This window comes from Mesocricetus auratus, unplaced genomic scaffold (genome assembly GCF_017639785.1).
Source record: "Mesocricetus auratus isolate SY011 unplaced genomic scaffold, BCM_Maur_2.0 contig_10697_pilon_obj, whole genome shotgun sequence".
Taxonomy (NCBI): Eukaryota; Metazoa; Chordata; class Mammalia; order Rodentia; family Cricetidae; genus Mesocricetus; species Mesocricetus auratus.
Genome location: NW_024429965.1, coordinates 1 through 7,002, shown reverse-complemented (window position 1 = coordinate 7,002; position 7,002 = coordinate 1). Strand labels below are relative to the sequence as shown.

Here is a 7,002-nt window from a genome sequence, read left to right as displayed (position 1 = left end):
AACAGTGACACTTCATTTTTTTAAAAAAGCCTTCTTAAATTCATTCATGTCAACTGATACATTCCCTAATTATATGGATTATGTCCTTACAAGTTATAAAGGCACCAAGAAGCTCTACACAATATAGTGTTTCCCCTTTCTTCATTATTATTAAGTATTAGAGCTCCAGCATTATCCTTTTTAATTTTCTTTCTCACATTCTTTCCTATTTAAACTCTTTCTGTACAACCAGATATGGACATCTGTTCCAGCAACTAACTTTTGCTTAATACTACCCATATAGAGTTGTTTTTCCTGGAATGTCAAAATTACTGATGGAGTCTTTGTATATATATATATATATATATATGTATATATATTATATAAATATATTGTGCATTATCAATCAGTGCTGCTTTTGCATATTTTATTCTATATATAAGTGAAAAGAAAGGGAACAGAATACAGTGGTGGAATAAAATGCCTTTTATTAGTTAAAATATTTAACTAAATTTGCCAAATTAAAAATGTCTTCTATTTTTTATTAGTTTAATTTTAATTAGCTCGCTCCACATATCCCTATCCCTCCTCTCCTCCCGTATGCCCCCACCATCCCCCCCAGCCTCTTACCACATCCCCACTTCCTTCCACACAGGGTATATCCAGAGTCTGTTGTTTCACTCAGGGCAGGGTCCAGGCACTCCCCCAAGAGTCCAGGCTGAGAGAGCATTCCTCCTTGTGCCATGGACACACGAAGTCCATTTGTATGTCAGGGATAAACACTGATCTGCTGACCAGGGTCCCATAGGTTTCCCAGGCCTCTTAATTTTCTCTCACACTCAGGGGGTCTGTATCAGCCCCAGTTTGGCCTCCCATCTGTGGGTCTGGTGTCCAAGAGCTCCCCATTGTTCAGATCAGCTGTCTCTGCTGGTTTTGCCAGCCCATTCTTCACAAATTTGCTATTGCTCCTCTGTCTCTGTCACTGGGTTCAATGGGTTCCGTTGTGAGTTTAACTGTGGATGTTTGCCTCTGCTTCCATCAGTCACTGAATGAAGGTTCTAGGATGGTTATAGACATCAAGTTCATTATCAGGAATGGGCATTTAAGGTGGTCACTCCTATATTTATTATGTCTTCTTTTTTCCAAAAATTTAAAAATTATTTCATGTAATTCTTGCTGCAGTTTACATTACAAAATGAAATTTGTGAGGGATCATGACTTTTACACCAGCACTTTCAAAGAAGATAACACCAGTACATTCAAAGATGATTTTTGGAGAGTTGTAATACAAATAATTCCATTCAAATTAGCAGTTTTCTGTCAAGGCAGTTATATATGAGAATGCTGAAATTCTCATTGTTCCTTAGAATTCTAATATTGAAAACCTTGGGAATATATGACAAATTATACACAGACATGTTTATGATTAACTTCTGCCCTGGCCAGCAGGGCTCAATGGGTTTGAGCCCATGGGAACCTGGAATGAATGAGACAAGAGACACAAAGGAGATGGGCAGCAGGAAAACATGACTGATCGAGCTTCGTATAATTAGAGTTTCATACATGCTTAAATAGGGGAAAATGAGGTAAGGGGATTGGGCAATTAACTCCAGGACAGCGAGGGAGCAGGCCCCTGCCTAGTAACAAGGCCACTGAAGGTATGCAGGAAACAGGTCTTTGCAAGGTTAAAGGGTCACAGAAGGAGAAGGTTATGTGATGTAATTGAGTAATGTTTCCTTCTTGTCACCAGGTATTTCCTGTGAACCCAAGGTATATTCACTAGGAAGCTGGGGAGGGCATGGACTATTCTTAATATAGGACTGACAATATTTACAAGCGGTTCTAAATAACAATAATTACTCCCATCAAACTTCTATGAATGTATTCATTTATTTTCCTAGTTGGATGTGTTTGCCATTAGGATTTCTATATTACAAATCTTATGATTTACTACAGGATTCTCAGACACAAGCAAACTTAGTAAAGATGTAAGTTTCCATCCAACAGTTAAATATTGCATACAGCTCTGTACAAACTAGAAGGTATGATCCCTTTCAAGGAGTAAACAATTACTCACCCTGAGTTTATACATGTATGATAATGAACTTACTATGTTGCATAGGAAAAGAGATATTTCAAGTAAAGTATAAGAAAGTTTTTCAATTTTTTACACTTTTTGAAATGATAATACATAAGTTTTATTTCAAATTGTACACGATATTTATCACTCCTAGAAATCATTCCATATTCTTCATACTTCACTTTCCACCATTCAAGTTCTTTCATTCTCTCATTAGAAACAAAGACTTCCAAAATATAATAATATGGGTTAATGTTAAAAATGAACTTTAAAACAAGAATAGTGCTATAAGCACAGAAAAACTAAGTGATGACAATATAAAGATCATAAAAATCATAGAAATCCCATAAAAATGCAAAACTGGAAATGATTAACAGATCCATTTAAGGTAAAATAAATAAATAATGTACAATGAAATTAAAGATACAAGGATTTTCTAAGAAGCCTAGCAGAAGATAACTATCAAAAGGGGAACACAATGGCATTTTCAAACTTTCACATTGACTTGACTTCTTAAAGTAAATATAGAGCATAGTCTACAACTAATTTGTACAATGAATCCTTGGTATTGATACTCAAGTAAAACACATAAGATATTTCTCATATGTGGAAGGAATTTCAAAGGATACCAAATTATTGAATGCTTACAACGATACAAAATGAAAACATGGTACTTAATTACCTTATATAAAACAGAAAAATAATGATGCTTTAAAATTGTTGACCTTTGAAACATTTCATTTGGTTTGTTCTCTTCCCTGTGTTTAAAGTCACCAAACCAGTTCATGATAATCCTATTTGTGAATAAAGTAAGGTCAAAACTTACATCCAACAAGGAAGTTTAAAAAGTTAAACAACAGCTCTGTTTCATGATGAATTATTTTTTCTCCAGTTCATGTATTTCCTGAAACAATAGAATTATCAAAAATATTCCTTCAACTCCAATTGTTCTCAACAAGTTTATTACTTTTAATTTCTGAATAAGAGGCTTGTAATCACCAAGATTATGATTCTCATATATTTGCTTTAACTACCATGCTCTGTATATTCAAAAGTCTCCACCTAGATTTGCAATTGAAGCTGTAAACAGGGAAATTGTTCACTATATGTTTGAGGTGTACGGCTTATGTGCTGGTAGAGGGGTGTGTGTGTATGTGTGTGTGTGTGTGTGAGAGAGAGAGAGAGAGAGAGACAGAGACAGAGACAGAGACAAAAACAGAGAGAGACAGAGACAGAGATACAGAATGAGACAGAGAGAGAAACACCGAAAGAGAGTCAGAGAGAGAGAAAGGGCAGTGAAATCAATCTTACTCATTCTGTCCATGAATAGAATTCTCCATTCCCTTGGATTCATATGATTTCTCCTTGCTCAAAAAATTTGCATGTGATTTTTGGTTTGAGGTAACTTAGCTGACATGAGATAAATTTCATCTTTTAAAATAAAGAATTTTTGGTCTTTTGTGTACTCTGTGTCCTTTCTACAAGAAATACTTTTCTGGTAGAATACCATGTATATACTTAGATAAAACTCAGTTAAAAACGGCATCTTGCCTTCTATATCCCTCACCTGTCCCTAGAAGCCCTTGGCAGGGATGCTTCAAGCAATAACACTGTCCACAAATCAACTCCTCCATGTGACATTGTGCCAGGGTTGGCCCTATTATGAGGTTAGATATTCGGGTTTTGAAACCAAACAGTGAGGCACATTTATTTCAGGATTTTAACCCGTTTTCTATGAATGGAGACTGGTCTTCACTGCTGATACCGAGAGGAGATTCGAAGCAGGGAGGACTAAGAAGTGTCTTTTCCCTCAGAATGTGCTGTGGTGTTCATTCTCCACTATACTCCATGCATCAGGGTGATGCAGCTTTAACATGAATGTCACATTTTATTTTTAAGGAACTAATACCTAGGTACCCTTTGTAAAGGAGAGATACTGCTGTAAATCTTTTTATTAAATAATGTAAAGATGTATATCTGTATTTTTGGTCATAGATTATGGACATATTGTTTAATAAATAAAGTATTTTTGGAATAAAAGGATAACAAATTAATCTTTTTACTTCCAGAGCATGTCTGGAATTACATAACACTTATAAACATAACATAATTAGATTTATTTGATAATAAGTAACATTTGTATATGGGGGTTATGTATAGTTTAATTTTGGTAATTTTTCTAGTATGGGGGACTCAATGGCACACAATAACCTTAACATATCTCTCCCTTCTGTGCTAGAATACTGTGTTAGTAACTCCACATTCCTTTACTTCTGTTTTGTCCCCCATAGAAACCAGACTTAGCAGGCAACTCCATTATGATAGTTTTAGATATAGAACTTTTCTACACATAATTATTTGTGTCCATGGAATGATTTTATTAAGTACAGTTACCTGATTGCTTTTTTTTAATTCATCCTGACAAAGGCTTTACTGACAACTTTCCATTCACTTAGTCAAAAAAAATACAGCAGACAGTATCTCACACACAGGAAACATAACAGGAGTTTCTTCTTGTTAAAAACAAACAAAAAGCCCCAGACCTAAGAACTCAGGTTTATCAGTGGACAGGATGCCACCAAATGAAGCAGAACAACCAGCAGAGAATTCAAACCAAGGGGTAAGGTAGGTAGAGGAGGGAGCAGATTCTTAAAGTAACTGCTTCTATGACACAGCAGGAAAGAATAGGTATGGGCTAGGCAGTGTCTCTCACTATAACTATCACCGTGTGCTCTTCCTCTAGCTTGCCCAATGTCCTCAGTGCTGACTGGAGTTACTGCTGTGAAAAGCCGCAGGGTGGGAAGGCATAGAGTATGCCCGTGCTGTCTCTGCCCTTAGAGCCACCCATGGGCAGGCTGATCCCCCCTGCAGCCTGCTTCTGTTTCAAGTAGGAGACCAGGTTCCTGAGAAGCCGCCTCTGTAGGCCTGGCTCCACCGTGGGCAGCCCCTCAGTGCCAGGCCCACTGGGGGTTGACTGGAGGGCTAGGAGCCCTTCTAGAATGTGCATAGATGTTGAAAAGCAGCTGTTTTTCAAAGCTAGAAGCCCATTCCAACCTAGCTGCAGTGTCTGAGCATTCTCTGAAAGAGTCTTCAGCTTTTTGGTCTCGTGTTTTGGCTCTTCAAGAGTCTTGGGCTCTGCCTCAATGGTCCTATGATTGTGTTCACTCACTCTCGTCTTTTTCCCATGGGAAGAGTCTGGAGCCTCGTGGTGGTGGTGATGGAGGCTCTTCTCCTCCACACCATGCCTGCTGTTGCCTGACTCCTTGGTCCCTTCACTGGAGTGGTTCTCCTTTCGGCTAAGGTCAGGGGTGCGGTTGGAGCATCGCTCAGACTGCTGCCCCCCACCCTTGGTCCTGCTCCGTTCCTCTTACAGGGAGTGAGCTGTCCTTCCTCGGTCACTGGAAAGGCTCCTCCGCTTGTGTCTCTCCTCCCAGGGCTTGGTTATACTCCGGTCCCCATCTGCTCTCCAGTGCTCACCACTCCGGCTGCGCACTGAGCGGCTATAGCCCTCCAGGCTGTTTCTGCGGTCAGAACTTTTACTGAGGCTGGTCCAGTCCCCTTCCAAAAAGGTCCGGTCTCGGTCCGAATACAGAAGGTGTGGAGGGGTCCTATCCTGCACCCTGAGGTCACCATCCAGGTTTCCATGCCGGGTATATCCGGCAGCGAGAAGCTCATAATGAACAGGGAGAGGTGAGGGCTGGTACTGCTGGAGATAGCAAGTCTCCCCTGGTTTGGCGAATTCCACCCTGAGCCTGCGATCTGGACCACCCAAGGGAAAGCCCCTCATTTTAGCACAGGCGGCTTGGGCTGCGTCCAGGTACTCGTACTGGATGTAGGCAAAGCTGTCTCCCTTTACGTGATCGATGGTCCGAATGCTCGCAAAGCGATCGAATTCCCTGGCCAAGGCTGCCAGAGAGGTGTTAGGTCCCAGACCACCCACCCAGAGGCGGGTGGTGGGGTTAGCCTTTCCATAGCCTATCTTTATGGGGTTTCTGCCAATCACGCATCGGGACATGGCCACCCTGGCCCTGTGTGCCATGTCCAGGTTCTGAAACTTGAGGAAAGCATAGGCACCACCCTAGCCACAGGCAGGCCTCTTGATGACCACCTCCTCGATGATGCCGTACTTCTCGAAGGCCCATCGGAGCTCCATCTCAGATACACTGTGGTCCAGGTTCCCGATGAAGAGGTTTCGAATGGCTCTCTGGTCATCCTCCGGCATCAGGTCCTCCTCGCACAAGGCCGGGTAGTCTTAGAGGCGCCCACGGTTGTCGTACAACCCTTAGTAGTCCAAGGCCCGTTCCCGAGACAGTCCCACGGCCGCGGCGGCCGCAGCGTCCAGGGCGAAGGCTGCCGCGGCATGCCGAGCGCGGGGCTCCCGCAGTGGTGGGGGCGGCCACCGGCGACAGCGAGCGCTGCTTGTGCTGGTAGCCCCCGTGCAGCGGCAAGTAGCCCAGCGGATCGGCGGGCGTGGGAGGCCCTGGGGGCGGCGTGGAGGCGGCGGCGCTGCTGCTGCTACAGTGCCTGCTGCTCCCGCCGCCGCCGCCGCCGCCGCGCAGGTAGACCGGCTCCACCTTGAGCGGCCGGTCGTACAGCAGCAGCTGCCGGGCCTCGCGCGTGTCCTGTGGGTGCCGGAAGTTCTCGTAGGCCTTGCGGCCCAGCTCCGGGGTGTGCGAGAGGTGCAGGCTGATCTCACCGAAGCGCTTGAACTGGTGGAAAAGCCGGTCTTCCAGGTGCTCAGCCGGCAGCCAGAGACACCATGGAGCCAGGACCCGCAGGGGGATGGTGGGAGTGGAGATGTGCGGGGCGACACACCGATGGCACAGGGGTCCCCAGAGGCCTTGCCGGTGCGTCCTCCGCCTCCGGGCGCGCCCGAGGAGCGCCCGCTGCTCGCTCGGTGATTCCCATCCCTGGCAGCGCGACCTTCGCGATGCCGGCCGCCG

General features: G+C 43.7%; 1 pseudogene; it reads right to left on the bottom strand.

The window, feature by feature from the left end:
* Window positions 1-2,477: 2,477 nt before the first annotated feature.
* On the bottom strand, window positions 2,478-6,998 carry LOC121138023 (annotated as a pseudogene).
* Between the last annotated feature and the right edge of the window lie 4 nt (window positions 6,999-7,002).